This window comes from Ursus maritimus, unplaced genomic scaffold (assembly GCF_017311325.1).
Source record: "Ursus maritimus isolate PB19 unplaced genomic scaffold, ASM1731132v1 scaffold_7, whole genome shotgun sequence".
NCBI lineage: Eukaryota > Metazoa > Chordata > Mammalia > Carnivora > Ursidae > Ursus > Ursus maritimus.
In genome coordinates, this window is record NW_024426885.1 from 50,462,700 (window position 1) to 50,478,799 (window position 16,100).

The 16,100-nt window shown below is 42.0% G+C and overlaps 1 long non-coding RNA gene across 4 annotated transcripts in view; it reads right to left on the reverse strand.

Annotated features, from left to right (window-relative positions):
- Positions 1 to 569: 569 nt before the first annotated feature.
- LOC103667848 overlaps positions 570 to 16,100 on the reverse strand; it is a 67,924-nt gene continuing 52,393 nt past the window's right edge. For 2 of the 4 annotated variants that reach the window (XR_569877.2, XR_569879.2), the window contains one exon: positions 7,847 to 8,056. This is a non-coding gene — a long non-coding RNA (uncharacterized LOC103667848). Of the gene's footprint in view, positions 859 to 1,426; positions 1,557 to 4,515; positions 4,546 to 7,846; positions 8,057 to 16,100 lie in introns of those variants that run through there. The other 2 variants (XR_569878.2, XR_569880.2) reach the window with 2 other exon arrangements.

The following is a 16,100-nucleotide window of genomic DNA, read 5'->3' on the forward strand; positions in this document are numbered from 1 at the left end:
CCCGATGGTGAGTTTCCCCTCTGGGGTCCTTTCTATCTTTTCAGGTCATTAGAAATTGATCTAATAATCTGCAACCTCAAAGAGGGAAGGGTCAGTCAGAGTCTTTACCCCAGTCCTCCTAGGAGGCTATCTGGCCCTAAAAATACCCCCACCTATGCACACCAAACCCTTCTTAGAATCACAGTATTCCTTGTTGCACTCTTTTTCCCAGAGCAATTTTTTAAAGTTCATTTATTTAAATAATCTCTACACCAACCTGGGCTCGAATTCACGACCCTGAGAATAAGAGCCACATGTGGTCTTCAGGCCTCCAAAGCAATGTGTTTGCCTATGTACCTCAGAGTTCCATAACTAAGAAAAGACACATTACTTATTTGCTGGAAAATCTTATTTTGCCTTACTAGGAACTCCATTACACGAAGTTAACACGACTGATATATCAATGTCACATCCAGATACTTTCTTAATAAGACAGGTGGCTAAATGGAGTTACAGAATGAGGCTTTAAAGGATGAAGGACTGGAGGAGGGGCGGAGCTAGTGGCAGCAGGTACCATAACCTCACTCATGGCCACTGGCTGCTGAAGCCCAGGAATGTCTGGATTACTCTGGGTATTACCATCAGCATCTTTGCAATCAGGCTGATACCATCTAAGTTCCCCTAGTTAGAACTGTGTTCAGCTGCAAGTAACCATACCAATCTACAGCAGGCTAAAGAGAGATTTATTATTTTCACCTGACAGAAGTGAGGTTCTGAGGGTTACCGGCATTGGTTTGCCAGCTCATGGCTGGTATTACTACAGTTCTCTTGGTCTTTCCCTCATGGAGGCTGATGGCTGCTGCAGCTCCAGTCTTTCAACTGTGCATTCGAGGCAGAAAGGAGGAAGAGCAACAAGGGGCAGCATCAGCAGTATCCAATGCCTTTTATCAGGAAAGAAAAGCCTTCCTAGAGCCCCCAGGTTTCAGCTTGTGCCCTGTCGGTGCGAACGGTGTCATATGCCTTCCCTCACCGCAAGCAAGTCTGCGGAAGTGAGCCTATGGTCTGGAGCTAAAACACTATAACCTTGAACAAAATTGGAATGTTGAAGCAACGAAGAGGGGAAAGATAGGACACCCTTCCTCCTACAATCCTCCCAGGCGGCACAGGGCCCCAGGGTGCCTGCCCAATAACCCCAGGAGCCCTCCCAGCGGAGCCCCTGCATCCTTACGGCCCTCTCGGTGCCCCAGGCAAGAAGCGCCCACCCAAGGACCTGGGATTCCCCTGAGCAGAAGGCCCGCCCCCCCCTTCATGTTCTGCCACCACCTGCAGCAGCCAGGCCTGGGGCACCCCTCCCAGTGTACCTGCCTGGGAGACCAGCAGGTGTCATCCAGCCCACCGCTGACACTGCCGGCCACCCACCAGAACATCAGGACAGGGATGCACTTACCGGATCTTCTTTCAGGACCTGACTTCTCCTCCAGCCTCTCCGCAACCTCGTGGCTCTCTAGCAGGCAGGCATGCTACCGTGCCCGGGGCTTCTAAAGCAGTCGCTGCCCTGAAGACTCTACAGCTGAGGGCTGTAGAAACGCACAAAGGGATGAGCCTAGTCTGACCCGGAGTTGCCAGGAAGAACTCCAGGGAGGGGCCTCCGTGGGTTTCGTGAGTGGCGTGGTGGGCGGGCAGCGAAAAGAGGACGCCTGCGCATGCGTGGAGGAGAAAGGAGTAGGGCACCATCCTGGGCAGTGAGGAATCCTCGCGCAATGAGGAATCCTCGCGCAATGAGGAATCCTCGCGCAATGAGGAATCCTCGCGCAATGAGGAATCCTCGCGCAATGAGGAATCCTCGCGCAATGAGGAATCCTCGCGCAATGAGGAATCCTCGCGCAATGAGGTGCGTGGAGGAGAAAGGAGTAGGGCACCATCCTGGGCAGTGAGGAATCCTCGCGCAATGAGGAATCCTCGCGCAATGAGGTCTCTGGAGATAGGCTCGGCTCGGGGCGAAGCAGGATAGGGAGAAGGACAAATAGGAAACAGGGGTTTAGATGTTTTACAGCCCAGTTGCTACCAGTCTCGGTTCCTCCACAACACGTGGCGTCCACGTGCGTGGCGCCCTGTGGGCAATCCAGGCTGATCGCTGCCTCCAGCTGTGACAGCTCGCCTATGTCTCGCTCTCCAGAGAGCACCTGCCAGGTACAGGCAAATTCCGGCCTCTGTGGTTGAGCTGAGGTCTGGTGGTAAAGGTCTCTGACACAAGAATCTTATACAAGATAAGGCTGTGATAAGGACAAAGGATACATTTCCGCAGCAGATGACAGCAGAAATTCAGAGAGTGTGACCTCTCAGGTCCTCTCTCTCCACCCAGAAGACCTGCTTAGGAGCTGGCAGGAGTGAATGCCTGTCCAGGGGAGGGCTTGGGAAGCACCCCACCCCACCTAACTTTGCCTGGGTCACTCTTACCCATTTCTTTGGGGGAGCTACCCTGACCCCCTCCTAGATCGGATACTCTGTATTTCCCTTTGTCAAGTGTATCACAGTTTATATTAATGCATTTGAGTGACAGTTTGTCTTTACTACTATAAATTCAATCAGCAAATATTAACTGAGCCACAAACTGTGTTAAATTCAGAGAATACCATGAGACAGGGACCTGCCCTCATGAAGCTTATAGTCTAGGCGTAAGCAGGGGTCCACCCTAACTCCAGAGGTAAGACCCCTCCCAGCCCCAGGAGAACAATGGGACAACTCATGCCCATTCAACTCCTGGCCTCAGGCCACTCCCAGCAGGCCTCCAGATGTGGCTGTAGTGGATACCAGCTGCCCATACTCCTCCTTCCAAGCACAGGCACTCATTCCTCCAGCTGCTGGGAGTGTTCAGAGCTGACAGCTGAGTCCCTCTCCAGGACTTGACCTCAGCCAGAGAGAGGCACATCATTCCCCAGAGTGACGTCTGACCTGCTGTCTGGTCATTTGAAATGGCAAAGGCCTGCCCCCCTCCTTGCCTCAATGCAGGACATTTTTGAAAAATCATCCCAGCTTCAGAGCCTCCCATGGGGCTGCTGTTCGCTTCTCCTTCTGCCCAGTCCTACCTCCCTCAGTCCCTGAGAGCACTCCCCAGTAAGACTACCACACACGGGCGCCTGGGTGGCACAGCGGTTAAGCGTCTGCCTTTGGCTCAGGGCGTGATCCCAGCGTTATGGGATCAAGCCCCACATCAGGCTCCTCCGCTGGGAGCCTGCTTCTTCCTCTCCACTCCCCTGCTTGTGTTCCCTCTCTCGCTGGCTGTCTCTATCTTTGTCGAATAAAAAAAAAAAAAAAAAAGACTACCACACACAAATCTCAAGCCTCAGAGTTTGCTCCTTGAGAACTTAAGCAAGGAACACATGGGGCTGAAACCCTCCCCAGTATGTGACTGCATCTGTCTGGAAGAAAGGACTCCTTCTAATCTGCATGAAGTGGCCCTTCTATGACTTAGTGGTACCCGGACCTGACCCCCACCGACCCAGCCTGAGCACTGAACCAGGAATGCAAGCCAGTGCCAGAGGGACCTTGGCACAGGCATGGGGAAGGAATTGAAACTTGCAGCCCAGCTGAATAACCTAGAAGACTCTAGAAGAGAGTGCATCTGTGGGAAGAAGTCCACCAGCCCCGGGAGTCTGATTCTAGCGGATTTAAGAAGCACCCAGGGCCAGTATTTCAGCCAAACAACTGGGAAATAAGCCGAGAGAAATTGTTAATCTGGGGATTCCCAACAATGTGGAAGCTGTTGGAGCAGCCCTAACCTCCTACACCAGGCCCAGTGTGTGGGAAGTGGGAAGTCACCTGGGTGGGTGCAGGAGGAGGGTGGGAGAAGCAGGGGAGGAATTAGACTAGCACAAACTTAGTAATTGAAATCATTAATAGCAGTAAAATAAGTTGTCCATCCTACATGTAATTTGTAGTAATATTTGGTTACTGAGATTAATTTCTAGTAATGAAATACTAATTAAACCATTTATTGAGTAATGTATTTGCTCAGTGGTGTTTTATGGGTGTTCACTTATAAATATTTTAATTACTTTTGCTAAGTAATTAGAATTTACTAAATAATTTCCAAACTATTTATTAATTTCTAGCAATTCTCAGCCAACCAACAAGTAATTGTTTTACTTTATATCAGTAATTAAAGTCTTTTTTTTTTTAACTTTGAGTGAAGAGAAGGACAGTAATAAAGACAGTCTGTTCTATCACATGGGGTTGGGTGTATGAAAGCAAAAACAGAGACATAAAAATCACCCCCTTAATCCAACACTACTCAAACACTCTTACCATTTTTGTTTTTTGTTTATATCTTAATAGACTTTTTATATGGATGCATGTACTATTTTTTTTTCAAAATTGAGATCATAACCATATGCTTTCTGGCCACAGAACTTTGCCGATTTTTGTATCATACTTTTTATTCTATTAAAGTGTCAAACCAGGGGTGCCTGGGTGGCTCAGTCAGTTAAGCACCTGCCTTCAGCTCAGGTCGTGATCCTGGGGTCCTGGGATTGAGCCCTGCATCAGGCTCCTCGCTCCACTCTCTCTCTGTGTATCAAACAAACAAATAAAATCTTTTTTAAAATGTCAAACCATCCTAGAGGGAGCTTTTCTTGGAGCAGTTTAAGAGACTTTCTACCTCTATGTACCTGCTCTGTCAGGCACTATGCAAAGTAATTTACGTACTCTGCCTCTGTTTCAACACCGTAGTGATAAGTGACCTTGTATAAAACTGGGCCTCCTCATGCTGTAGTCTCAGCATAAGGTCATCTTCAATAAAATAATGGTCTGGGAGAAAAACATTTGCTGCAATAAATGACTATATCTACTTTTATCTATAAAAGTAGATCATAGTGAATGTAGCTCTGGGACCTGCTTTTCTCACTTGAAATATTATAAACACCTTCCCATATCAATAAATAGGAGCAGCAGTGTCTTTTTTCATAGCCACATAGTATTCCATGAAGATACCCCCATTTGATATCAAATCCATGATTGCTAAACATCTGGGTGGTTTTCAGTTGTCCACCATTGTGAACAAAATTAAAATGAATGTCATTATACATAGAGCTTGTACACCTGTCCAGCTTTTCTTTAGAATGTATTCCTGGAAGTAGAATTTCTGGGTCAGTATATGAGCATTTTTAAGATTTTTGATTCATACTGTCCATGTGCCTCCAAAAAGGCTGGACAAATTTGTACTCCCACCAGCAGAGTTGAAAGACCTGTTCCCCTTCACTCTCTTCAATTATTAGTACTTTAAATCTCATGTCATTTGTTCTTACCCCCTGTCCAAGCAGGGAAGTAGCCCGGGAGCCACTCTGGGTCACAGAGCTTTACAAACCACCTCCGCACGGGCTCAGGAGAAACACAGTTGGGTGACACAAAGACCTACATGCTATGTCTTCATAACTTAAGTAGCACCGAAATGTTGAAAACCATTCCCTAGCACACCCATCCCCTTCCCCACCCCACCCCCATCCCAGTCTCCTTCTTTCCAGACAGGAACTCTGTGTCCCTGAAAGGGGTCTTGGCTCCCTGCTGGCAGACACCTGCCCCGTGTACTGGCAGAATAGACACCTATCGGTGGGCTCTCTCCTTAGCTCTTGACAAAATACCTCCCCCACCAGCATTGCTGTGCCTAAAACTTCTTCCATTAATGGCATACACTAAGCAGGTAACTACGCATTCACAGTATAGCCTGGGAGACATATCTATTAAGTTTTTCGGAGTCTCTCCCGTCTCCATTCTAATGCTCCGCCCTCGCCCACTGCCAAGTCACCTGGTGCCTTTGGCCAACCAAGATCCCCATCCTTAGCCCCATTCCTCCTCCTTTGATAGAGCTACCTTGGATAATTTTTAGCAATGTGAGAAGCATACTCCTACAAACAAACCAAAAAGCCTTCTTAGAGGAGATGTTTCAACAAGTCCTTGAATAAAGACAGGGAGGCAAATTCATGGGAGAGAAAGAATGACTTGAGAGAAGGCTTGGTATGGAGACACAACAGAGGGTCAACTGAAGTTGCTCCCTCCCAGAAGGAGCCACAAAGCAGAGCTGGTACTCAATCCATGTTTGTAGTTTCTCCAAAGAATGGGTAATTCATGTGGAGTAGGCTTCATGGAGTAAGTGAAACATGAACACTGGGTAGATTTCAAATTGGCAGAGAAGGGGTAGGGGTAGAGGGCAACGCACAAGCAAAGAGTGGAGGTAAGAATAAGCATGATGTCTATCCATGTTGGTTCCTGAGGGCCGGGCAGGTGTCTCAAGCCCCATCCCTGGAAATGAGCTACTGTGCCGTTACCAGCTAACAAGGCCAGGTAAGCAAATTGTGTGTTTCTAGGCAGAAGTGGAGGCTGGCTTAGTCTTGGGAAAAGAAAGGTGAAAAGACGGTCCTGCAAGGAGAAGTAGAAAGGACTAAAAAAAGAAAAAGAAGAAGAAGAAGAAGGAGGAGGAGGAGGAGGAGGAGGAGAAAGATCAAAACTTGCCAGGAACAAGTTATGTTAAAAAAAAAAAAAAGATAAAATTTACCATGAAACATATTCAAGTTATGGTAAGAAGATAAAGGCCAAGAGGGAGGACACAATGACAAAAGCACAGGCTTGGGTCTCCACCTGCACTACCTTGAAAGGGAGGGGGAAGAGATAACCATCAGCCTTTGGGCCTCTGCCTTGATAGGAGATGATGCAGGTGGAAGCCTGGACCTTGAGTCACTGGGCTTGCAGCAGGGGCTTGCTCAAGCTGGGAAGCAGGGAAGGGTCATTAGAAAGATAGGTTGGGGCTGGACTATAAGGGACCTTGAAAGCTAGGAAGTAAAACAGAGGTTTTCAATCTTGATTGAACAATAGAATAACCTGGGCCCTCTTTTAAAAATACTGATTGAGGGGCGCCTGGGTGGCACAGTGGTTAAGCGTCTGCCTTCGGCTCAGGGCGTGATCCTGACGTTATGGGATCGAGCCCCACATCAGGCTCCTCTGCTGTGAGCCTGCTTCTTCCTCTCCCACTCCCCCTGCTTGTGTTCCCTCTCTCGCTGGCTGTCTCTATCTCTGTCGAATAAATAAATAAAATCTTTAAAAAAAATTAAAAAAAAATAAATAAAAATACTGATTGATATCTATACCCCACCTCAAACATTTTAATGTAATTGTCCTGGTTCAACTCAGGGCTTAGAGTTTAAAAGGTGATCACAGGTTATTCTAATATTCCACGAAGGGTGAGAACCGCAGATCTAGAGTTTGGACTCCACCTGCTAGCCAGTGCAGCCTATGAAGGATGTGGGAATGATATACCACGATGGAAAACAGTACTCACTGGAAAGAAGACCAAGTGAAAATAATAACAGCAAATAACAATACAGCATTTTTTGGATTCCAGACACTCTTCTAGTGTCTGGATATATATTACATTACATTATATATTTTTTAAAAGTATATTATATGTTCTTGTTAATCATCACAATACCCCTATAAAGTGGCTACTGTTATCACTACTTTAGAGATAAGAAAAGGGAGGTTTGGGGCATCTGGGTGGCTCAGTCCATTAAGTGTCAGACTCTTGGTTTCAGCTCAGGTCATGATCTCAGGGTGATGGGATTGAGCCCCATGTCAGGCTTCATGCTGAGTGTAGAGCCTGCTTAAGATTGTCTCTCTCCCTTTCCCTTTGCCCCTCCCCACACTGCTCATCACACTCTCTTTCCTGAGAAGAAAAGAGAAGAGAGAAGAGGAGAGGAGAGGTAGAAGAGAGGAGAGGAGGGGAGGGGAGGGGAGGGGAGGGGAGAAAGAGAAGGAAGGGAAGGGAAGAAAGGGAAGGGGGTGAGGGAAGGGAAGGGAAGAAAGGGAAGGGGAGGGGAGGGAAGAGAAGGGAAGGGAAAAGGAAGAGAAGAGAAGAGAGAAAGAAAAGTGAGGCTCAAAAAAGCTAATACTTGTTCATAATCACAGGGCTCATAAATGATGGAGTTGAGATTTGAATACCGCAGGTTTGGCTCCAAGGTCCACGCTCTCCATTTTGCTTCTGGATATGGTGCATTAGCTTGTATCAGACCACCCTCTTTGCCAAAAACAACTAGGAAAGCAAGTTTTAACACAAAGAAAAGTTACCAAGACAATGAAGACTTGAGAGGCCAAGAATATCAAGACAAAAAAAGTACATTCGTGTGAACCTGACCGCTGGCTACATTTTTCTTTTGCAGGCATTTGTAGATTTGGAAGCAAACATCTGAGGGGCCCGGAAGCCGAGTAGATACTCAGGAGTCTTCTGGGACTGAGGAGATTTTTTTAAAAAAAGAATTCTGGGCTGTCCTAAGTCCAGGAACCTTAGCAAACCCCTAGCGTTCAGTCAGGATGCCTGGCAAGTTATACCCTAAAAGTAAGGACTAACCTTACTTCTAGGATATGTAAATAGAACCATCACAAAAGCTGAAACCCAGATTCAAACCAGCTCAATCTAAAATCAGATTAAGATGATCTCACCCTGACCTAAAATAAAAGGAAAACTTCTCTGGAGGAAGATTACATTCAAGCTCAAATTCCCACTATAATTTATTATCCACAGTGTTAATCATTCAGTCAAAAGTTACCAGACTTAACAGGAGACAAACCCAAGTGAACAAAACCAGCAAAAGACCAAATAATAAAAAAAGATTTACAGGTGATTCATATGGGAATTATCAGATACAATTTTAAGATAACTGTCATCGATACATTTAAGAAAGTAAATTACAAGTAAAGAATTTCAGTGGAAAACTGGAATCTATCCCAGAAAATCAAGTAGAAAAAAAATCAAGAAACTTTAAAACTGAAAAATACAATAACTGAAATTAAGAACTGGAGAGATGAGTTTAATAACAAAATGGACACAGCTGAAGAGAGGACTAGAAACTCTTTACTGATAGATCAGTAGAAAACATACAGACTGGAGCAAAGGGAGAAAAAAAAGGACAATACAGAAAGGAAGTTAAAGATATGGAACACAATTTAAAAAGCATAATATATGTGTAACTAGAGGAGAGGGAGGAGAGAGAAAATAAACAAAAGCAGTATTTGAAGAGATTATTGACTAAATTTTTAAAGGCTTATTCTTTATTTATTTATTTATTTATTTATTTATTGGGGGGGGGCAGAGGGAGAGGGAGAGAGAATCCCAAGCTGACTTCCCCCTGAGCACAAAGCCCTATGTGGGGCTCAATCTCAACCCTGAGATCATGACCTGAGCCGAAACCAAGAGTCCGCGTTTAACTGACTGCACCACCTGGGTGCCCCTTGATTAAGAATTTTTTTAAAAAAATTAAAAACACCACGCCATGCATTCAAGAAATGCTAAGAAGCCCAGGCAGGATAAATACAAAGAAAACCACATCCACACCTTTGGCACGTCAGAATAAAACTGCGGAAAGACAAAGGCAAAGCAAAACCTTAAAAAAACAGAGGAGAAAAAAAGAAATATTACCCTCAAAGTAGTAACAATGATAATTACGGAGTTCTCTCTAGACACAATGGAGGCTAGAACAATGAAGGATATCATTCAAGTCCTAAAAGAAAATAACTGCCAACTTAGAATGAGATATCTTGCAAAAATATTTTTTTCAAAACAAATGGAAATAAAGACATTTTCAGAAAGAAAAATTAAAATAAGCAACAGACCCACGTTAAAAAAAAAAAGATCTAGGGGCGCCTGGTGGCACAGCGGTTAAGCATTTGCCTTCGGCTCAGGGCGTGATCCCGGTGTTCTGGGATCGAGCCCCACATCAGGCTCCTCCGCTATGAGCCTGCTTCTTCCTCTCCCACTCCCCCTGCTTGTGTTCCCTCTCTCGCTGGCTGTCTCTATCTCTGTCCAATAAATAAAAAATCTTTAAAAAAAAAAAAAAGATCTAAAGAAAGTCCCACCTGCAGAAGGAAGGTAATCTCAGATGAAATCAAAGATATTCAGGAAGGAATGAAGAGCAACAGGAAGAGTCAAAATGTGTGTAAAATTAAAATGAATATATTATCTAGAGAAAAAATTCCAAATAATCTAAAAAACCAAAAAACCAAAAAACACCCTCCTGCTAATAAGTGAGTTTAGCAAGGTCACAGTATAAAAGGTCAATAAACAAAAATTTAGGGCGCCTGGGTAGCAAAGTCGTTAAGCGCCTGCCTTTGGCTCAGGGCGTGATCCTGGCATTATGGGATCGAGCCCCACATCAGGCTCCTCCGCTATGAGCCTGCTTCTTCCTCTCCCGCTCCCCCTGCTTGTGTTCCCTCTCTCGCTGACTGTCTCTCTGTCACATAAATAAATAAATTAAATTAAATCTTTAAAAAAAATAAAAATAAACAAAAATTTATTGTATTTTTAAGTACCAGCAGTGAATGATGAATCAAAAATTTTATTTATTTTTTTTTTTAAGATTTTATTTATTTATGTGACAGAGAGACAGCCAGCGAGAGAGAGAACACAGCAGGAGAGTGAGAGAGGAAGAAGCAGGCTCCCAGCAGAGGAGCCCGATATGGGACTCGATCCCGGAACGCCGGGATCACGCCCTGAGCTGAAGGCAGACGCTTTAACGACTGCGCTACCCAGGCGCCCCTGAATCAAAAATTTTAAAAGCAAAACCATTTACAATAGCACCGCAAAAGTGAAAGACTGGGTTGTAAATGTAACAGATATGTGCATGATCTGTGTGTTGAAAACTACAAAATACGACGAAAGAAATTAAAGAAGGCCTAAATAAATGCGGAGCTAACCCATGCTTATGGATTGGAAATATTGATAAAACGCAATTCTACCCCTCACCCCAAATGATCTATACATACAATGCAATCCCAATCAAAATGTCAGTATACTTTAAAAATTCACTACTGGGACACCTGGGTGGTTCAGTCAGTAAAGCGTCTGCCTTCGCTCAGGTCCTGATCCCAGGGTCCTGGGATGGAGTCCCGGATTGGGCTCCTTGCTCAGCGGGGAGCCTGCTTCTCCCTCTGCCTGCCACTCCCCCTGCTGTGCTCTCTCTCTCTCTCTTTCTGACAAATAAATAAACAAATTCTTTAAAAAAAATAAAAATAAGTAAAATAAAAGATCATGACAGACTGATTCTAAAATGTATGTAAGAAAGGCAAAGGAGCTCGAATAACCAAAACAATTTTGAAAAGGAAGAATATTGCAGGACGTGAACTACTTAACTTCAAGGCTTACTACACTGATCGAGACAATGTGGCATTAGCAAAAAGACACAGAGAAAATTGGAACAAAACGGAATCTAAAAATAAATTCAACAGATTTTTGACAAAGGTCAAAGACAATTCAATGGAGAAAGGATAGTTATTTCAATAAATGGTGCTGGATTAATTAGATGTCCATATGCAAACAACAAAAAATCAAAACAAAAAAATCCTCAAGCCATGCCTCCCGCCTTATATAAAAATTAACTCAACTACTCCTAGGTATCTACCCAAGATAACCAAAAGTGTATGATCACACTTGTACATGAATGTTCATAGCAGCATTACTCATAGTAGCCAAAAAGTGAAAACAACCCCAAATGTCCATAGAATGATGAATGGGTAAATAAAATGCATATATCCATACAATAAAACATTATTCAGCCATTAAAAGGAATGAAGTACTAATACCTGCTACAACATGGATGAACCTTGAAAACATTACGCTAAGTCAAAGAATCTATAAGGACAAAAAGTAGATTACTAGTTGCCTAGGACTGGAGGAGGGGCAATGGGCAGTGACCGCTAATGTGCTCCAGGGATTCCTCTGCAGATGCTGAAATGCTCTGGAATTAGAGAGTGGAATTAGATAGTGGAGATGGTTGCATAACCTTGTGAATATTCTAAAAACCATCTAATTGTACACTTTCAAAAAAGTAAATTTCATTGTATGTGAATTATATCTCAATAAAACAAAATGTTTTCAAAATTAACTCAAAATGGACCATAAACCTAAAGGTCAAATGTGAAACCACCAAACTTCAGTACAAATACAAAAGACAATCCGCAGGACCCTACATTCAGCAAAGAGGTTCTAGATACTAAAAGCACAATCCATAAAAGCATGATCCACGAAGAAAATAATGCTAATTTGAACTTTATTAAAATTTAAAACTCTTGCTTTGCAGAAGACATTGTTAAGGGAATTCAAAAGTGAGCCATAGACTGGAAAAAAAAAGTTGCAAATCATATTTCTAACAAAGACTTATATGCAGATTATATACATAACTCTTAAAACTCAACAATAAAGAAACAAGCAACCCAATTTCTAAAGTGCCAAAAATTCTGAACACATACTTCACCAAGGAAGATATATGGGTGGCTAACAAGCGCAAGAACAGATACTCAGCATAATTAGTCAGTAGGGACAGGCAAATTAAAACCATCATGAGATACTACGTGCCTATTGGAAGGGCTACAATTTAAAAGACTGCCAATACCAAGTGCTGGTGAGGATGTGGAGTAATTGGAAGCTTGGAATATTGCTGGTGGAGACACAAAACGATAGTCACTTTGGAAAACAATTTGGCAATTTCTGAAAGAATTAAACATATACATACCAAATGACCCAGCAATCCTACTCCTATGTATTTATGCAAAAGAAATGAAGTGTTATGCTTATAATAAATGAAGGTTTATAGGAGCTTTATTCATAATCACCCCAAACTGGAAGCACCCCAGATGTCTTTCGGCTAGCAAATGGATAAACAAAGTAGAGCGCAACCATATAATTGAATACTACTCAGCAATAAAAAGGAACAAACTACTGACTCCCCCAACAACCCGTATGAGTCCTAAGTGTGTATTTCTATGTGAAAGAAGTTGGACCCAGAAGTCAGACCCAGACCTAGGGACTGGAGTTAAGGAGAGAGGTGCCTAGAAGGGGATAGCATGACAAAATCTTGAAACTGATAGACTGTTCTATATCAAGACTTGGGTGGTGGATACATGACTCCATGCATTTGACAAAACCCATAGAACAGTACACAACAAAAAATGAAGTTTATTGTATGTAAACTTTTAAAAAAGTCAACCAGGATGTGGAAAGAACCCAAAATGAAGTATAAACTGTACACTAACAAATGAAAAATGAATATGGTTTCTATAGAAAAATTATAATATCATGTGAGGTGTAAAATATATGTAGAATTAAAACATGTGAAAATAGCAGCGTAAAAATTGGAGGTGGGTAGGTGCGCCTGGGTGGCTCCGTCAGTTAAGTGTCTGACTCTTGATTTTGGCTCAGGTCATGATCTCAAGTGTTGTGGGATCCGGCCCCTCCCTCGTCTGGCTCAGCAGGGAGCTCAGCAGGGAGCCTGCTTAGGATTCTTACTCTCTCTCTCCCTCCGCCCTTCCCCTCTCCATGCTCTCTTTCTCTCTCTCTCTCTCTCTCTCTCTCTCTCTCTCTCAAATAAATAAATAAATAAATAAATAAATAAATAAATAAATATTTTTTAAAATTGGAGTGTAACTCACTGGGCCACCCAGGTGCCCCTAGCTTGTTCCTTTTTATCATCAAGTAGTATCCCAGCGTATGGATAGATCAGTCTGTTTGACTTTTCACCCACTGAAGTACATCTGGGTGGTTTCCCCTTGTTTGGCTATTATGAATAAATTGCTATAAACTTTCATGTTAAGGTTTCTGTATAAATATAAGTTTTCATTTCTCAGTAGTACCAAACTATTTTTTAATCTGCAAGCCTTTTGTTTCCTTTTCTTGCCATTTTGCACTGGCTACAACTTCCAGGACTGCATTGACTAAATAAAGCAAACATCCGTGCCTCATTAATTTAAGAGGGAAAGGATTAAGCCTTAATTATAATGTTAGTTGTAGATCTTTTTGTAGCTGCTCTTTATCAAGTTGAGGAAGTTCTCTATTCCTATTTTTCTGAGCGTTTTTTTTTTTTAATCATGAATGGTGTTGAATATTGTCAAAGATTTTGTTGTGTCAATTGATATGATCATGTGGTTTTTTTTCTTTAGTCTGTTAATATGGCAGATTACATTGATAACTGTTTGAATATTGAATCAACTTTGAATCCCTGCAATTAACCCAACTTAGTTATGGTGTAGACTTCTTTTAATATACTGCCAGATTCTGTATGCTAATCTGTTCAAGGATTTTTTAAATCTATATTTATGAGGGATATTGATTTGTAGTGTTCTTTTTTGGTATGGACTCAGTTGAGTTTGAGTGACAGGGTAATATTAGCTTCATGAAATGAATTGGGAAGTGTGCCTTTCTTATCTATTTTCTAGAAATGATTATATAAAATTAATGTTAATTCTTCCTTAAACATTTTGTAGAATTCTCCACTAAAACCATCTGGACCTGGAGATTTCTTATTTGGGAGTTTTTTAATTATAAATTGAATATCCTTAATAGTTACAGGACTATTCAAAATATCAGTTTCATGTTGAGTAAATTGTGGTAATTGGTGTTGTAACTGGTGTTGGTCTATTTCATGTAAGTTATTCCTGCTTACTCTTGATTGTATTTACATAATACATCATTTTCCAGACTATTATTTTCAATCTGACTATATCGTTACATTTAAATGGAAGTGTGTGTGTGTGTGTGTGCGCGTGTGTGTGTGTATGTGTGTGTGTAGGCAGCATATACTTGGGTGATGTTTTTTATTTTTTATTTTTTTATTTTTTTTTTAAGATTTTATTTATTTATTTGACAGAGATAGAGACAGCCAGCGAGAGAGGGAACACAAGCAGGGGGAGTGGGAGAGGAAGAAGCAGGCTCCTAGCAGAGGAGCCCGATGTGGGACTCGATTCCAGAGCGCCGGGATCACGCCCTGAGCCGAAGGCAGACGCTTAACCACTGTGCCACCCAGGCGCCCCTGGGTGATGTTTTTTAATCCATGCTTCCAATCTCTGTCTTTTGATTACTGTATTTAGATCATTATTATTTAATGTAATTATTGATCTGCTAGGGTTTAAGCCTACCATTTTATTTTTTGTTTTCTGTTTTTTCATCCTGTTTTTCATTTCTTTTTCTCTCTGATACCTTTCTGTGGATTACTTAACTTTTTAAAAATTCCATTTTGATTTACCTATAGTGTTTTCCAGTGTATCTCTTCACAGAGGTTTTTTTGTGGTTGCTCTAGGTATTACATTATATATATATAACTTGTCATGATCTATTTATGTCATTTTACCAGTTCAAGTGAAGAACAGAGACTTTATCTCCCTTTATGTTCCTTCATTCTCTCCCAGTTATAATTGTTTTAAATATTTCCCCTGTATTCATTTAGAACCACTAAGACAGTATTATAATATTGCTTAAATCATTAAACATTATTTTAGAAAAATTAAGAAGAGAAAGCCTATTATATTTACCCATATTTTTCCTTACTGTGCTATTTATTATTCCTGCTGTTCTAAGTTCCTCATCTTATTATTCCCTTTCTGTTTAGAGAATTTCCTTTTGTTCTTTTAGGATAGTTCTGCTGGTGAAAAATTCTAATACTTTTCCTTCATCAGAGAATGTCTTCATTTTTTCTTCATTTCTGAAGGATATTTTTGCTGGCTATAGGACTCTGAATTGACAGCACTTGAAAATATTGTGCCACTTTCTTCTGGCCTTTATATTTTCTGATGAGAAATACACCACAATTCAAATTGTTTTTCCCTCCAGGTAAGGTGTCATTTTTATCTGCCTGCTCTTGAGAATTTTCTTTACCTTTAGTTTTCAGTAGCTTAATTATGATGCATCTTAGTATAGATATCTCTGAGTTTATCCTATTTGGGAATCATCCAGCTTCTTGAATTACAGGTTTATGTTTTTTGACAAATTTGGAAAGGTTTCCACCATTACTTCTTCTCATACTTTTTCAGTGTCCCAGTGATGGGACACTGATGTCCCAAATGTTAGATCTTTTGCTACAGTCCTACATATCTGAAGATATCTAAAACTCTCTCTGTCTGTCTCTCCTCTACCCCCTCTCTTTCAGATTGAATAATTTCCATAGTTTTGGCTTCTGGCTCATTGATTCTTTGCTTTGTCTTCCATTCCACTATTTTTGTTTTTGTTTTTAAGATTTTATTTACTTATTTGACAGAGACAGCCAGCGAGAGAGGGAACACAAGCAGGGGGAGTGGGAGAGGAAGAAGCAGGCTCC